Here is a 3,826-nt window from a genome sequence, read left to right on the forward strand (position 1 = left end):
GCCTCTTCTCTGTGGAGAAAGAGAGAGAGAGGGAGAGAGAGAGAGAGATCTGGCATCTCTTCCTGTTCTTTTTTTTTAAAACATCTTTATTGGAGTATAATTGCTTTACAATGGTGTGTTAGTTTCTACTGTATAACAAAGTGAATCAGCTATACGTATATATATATCCCCATATCTCTTCCCTCTTGCGTCTCCCTCCCACTCTCCCTATCCCACCCCTCTAGTTGGACACAAAGCACCGAGCTGATCTCCCTGTGCTATGCGGCTGCTTCCCACTAGCTATCTGTTTACATGTGTTAGTGTATATATGTCCATGCCACTCTCTCACTTCATCCCATCTTACCCTTCCCCCTCCCTGTGTCCTCAAGTCCATTCTCTACGTCTGCGCACATATATACAATGGAATATTACTCAGCCATATAAAGAAACGAAACTGAGTTATTTGTAGTGAGGTGGATGGACCTAGAGACTGTCATACAGAGTGAAGTAAGTCAGAAAGAGAAAAACAAATACTGTATGTTAATACATATATATGGAATCTAAAAAAAAAAAAAAAAGGTTCTGAAGAATCTTCCTGTTCTTATAAGGACACCAATCCTAAAGGATTAAAGCCCTACTTTACGACCTCATTTAACCTTAATTCCTTCCCTAAAGACCTTATCTCCAAATTCAGTCACCTTGGGGCTTAGGACTTCAACATATGAATTTGGAGGGGACACGATTCAGTCCATAACAACCTCTATGCTACAGTCCAAGTGATCTTTCCAAAACACAGAGCAGCAAATAGAGATAATTTTACTTCTTCCTTTTCTGTTTGGATCCCCCCACCCCGACCCGCAGCCCTTTTTTGCCTAATTTCTTTGTCTAGGACTTTCAGTGCAATGTTGAATAGAAGTGGCAAGAGTGGGCATCCTTGTCCTGCCCCTGATGTAAGGAAAAGGCTTCAGTCTTTCGCTGAGTATGATATTAGCTGTGGGTTTTTCTTAGATGCTCTTTAGCATGTGGAGGAAGTTCCCTTCTACTTTTAGTTTATTCATTGTTTTTATCATGAAAGTGTGTTGGATTTTGTCAAAGGTTTTTTTATCAACTGAGCTGATCATGTCATTTCTTTGCTTAAAATCTTTCACATTCTGTGTCATTTAGGGTTCTTTGGTGGAGAAACGATTAACACTGATCATCTTAAGGGGGTTTCAGGAGCTTATAGGAAAGAAGCGAGGCTGAAAATGCAACTTGGAATGAAGCAGTTCCCGAAGGTTTCAATAGTAGTGATCCCTGGTTGGTCTTGTTTGGGTGCTTATGCTGTAATGAGTGAACTCTATCTGCTGCTTCTCTCCTTAAGTCACACTGCTCAAAATACTAAGTCCCTGGTTGCACGACATTGTGAATGTACTTGATGCCACTGAATTGTGCACTAAAAAATGGTTAAAATGGCATATTTTACGTTATATATATTTTCCCACAATAAACAAAAAATTAAAAATGATCTGAATGTAGCCAAATGCTGAAAATTTTCAGGAAGGTGATTTTAGAGCAACGAAGCATAAATATAGCTTTTAATCTTTCTAGGGATTAAATGGCACACGATAATATATGGAATTAAACAAATGTGATCAAGTTAAATAAAATTGATACAACTGTGTTTGACTTTGGAGGTAACAAAGAGAGGTCAACAAAAAGTCAGAGAAACACAGAAGGTCACCAGACCTTGACATTTCTTCTTTCCTCCAATGAGGAGAATACTTTTTTTCAGGCCTTGTCAGTTTCAGTACTGGGCTCTGAAAGGACTTTCAGAAAGCATCATTTATAGCACAAAGAAATATTTTCATCAAACTAACTTAGTCTAATGGCTTATATTAGTAATACTAGAAAAAATATTCCTTGATGTTATACCTCTAAGATTTGCTTCAGAAAAACCTGGGGACTGGAGGAAATGGAGAAATGTATACAGAGGTCAGATTGGCCATGAACTGATCATTGTTGAGAATGAGTGTGAGTTCATGGAGATACACTGTACTATTCCTTCTACTTTCATGTATGCTTGAATAAAGTTTATTAAATTCTTAAAAAAAAGTTCTAGGACAGAGAGTGTAGTTGTTCTAGTTTAGGTCACATACCCACCCCTTGACTCTCCCAGGGAGGTGCAAGGAAAGCTTTGCCTCAGACTTATTGTACAATAATACAATACAGTATTATTGTAATAGTAAAACACTGGAAGCAATCTAAATGTCTCAAAATAGAGTACTGGTTAAGTAAATACATGCACGTAATGGAATATTATAAAGCAGTTGAAATGACTGGTTATTTATTCCTTCATACAAAAATAAAATAGGTGGCAAGTTGTCCCCAAAGGGTTATATTAATTCTCACCTTTCCCAGCATTATACCTGTATCTTCAATGACAACAAATATTATCATTTAAAAAAAAGGTGTCAATGGTATCTTGTGTTGTTTTATGTATTATTTTCAAAGTGGAAAAATGCTAAAATTATATGTTTAAAAGATTATCAATTAGGGAGGAAAAGTACACCAGGTGCCATGGTTGAATATCAGTGTTTTTATTTCTTTTAATTCCTGTAATTGGATGCGGCTTAAGTTTTGAATTTTGTTAATTTGGGATAGCTTTTGTCCCTAAAAAGAATTATTCATTGAAGGCCTAATGATATTTTTTTTTTTTCTAACTTAACCCTATATATTTGAGTCATTTAATCCTGATTGTCCATGAACGACAGATTTCTCATTTGTGTGTATTTGTATTCATCTAAATAAGGAATCATAGCTAAAACATAAAATGAGCCTTTAAAATGTTCCAATATTTAGGCCCAGTAATTATATTTCTGAAAATAAATGCTAGGGCTATAATCCAAAATGGTTATAACACTGCAAAATTACCTAATAGTAGAGGAAATTTAAGAAAATTATATTATGTTTACAAGGTGGTTTAAGAACATGGGAAAATGTTAAAATGTTAAATAGGAAAAGCAGTAGATTAAGCTTGAATATTTATGACTATGTAAAATAAGCATTTAAAGTACTGCAAAATCTAAAATGCTAACCTAGTTATACTTGAAGCATGAGAGAGAATAGATCATTTTCTTTTTTCTTTCTACTTATCTATATTTTCCAAATTTCTTTTATGGTGAGTATGTGTTACTTTACATTTAGAAAAATTTAAAGGATAAAGACTGTCTCAGTTGAAATGGACAGAAACACAACTCAAATTAATTTAAGCCAAAAAGGGAGAGGACTTGAAGGGAGGGTGAGAAAGAAGGAAAGAGAAGTTCATGGAAGGACTTGGCTTCAGGCCCACATGGAAATGATATCATCAGGTTTCTCTCTTCTTCCCTCCCCCTAATACCTTAGCTCAGCCTCCTCTGTGTGGTGACCTCATTTTCTTCCATCTTCCAGGTTGCCAGAGAATTAGGTTGCCCACAGCTCTAGGCTTACATCATCTGCATTAGGAATCCCAGTGGAAAGAGATCTCTCTCCCCCAGTGTCCACATATCAATTCCAGAGAAGAACTCTTATAGGCCCTGCTTGGGCCACATGCCCACCCCTATACTAATAATGATGTCTGGGGAATGGGGTACTAAGACTGGGTGGGCTGGTGACATATGCCCATATCTGTTCCAGAAGAGAGAGATAGCATGACGGCCAGCCAAATTAAGAAAGATATCATGCAGCACAATATGCTGTCACAGTTCACTGTTATCATCCACACTCTTGATTTTCGGAACATGCAATTCCAAAAATGTCCCATACTAAATTTAATGCAAAACCTCCATGTACAGTTCATCTCTCAAAAGACAACCCACATTGTCTTAAAGTT

The sequence above is a fragment of the Eubalaena glacialis genome, chromosome 14 (assembly GCF_028564815.1).
Source record: "Eubalaena glacialis isolate mEubGla1 chromosome 14, mEubGla1.1.hap2.+ XY, whole genome shotgun sequence".
In the NCBI taxonomy this organism is placed as follows: Eukaryota; Metazoa; Chordata; class Mammalia; order Artiodactyla; family Balaenidae; genus Eubalaena; species Eubalaena glacialis.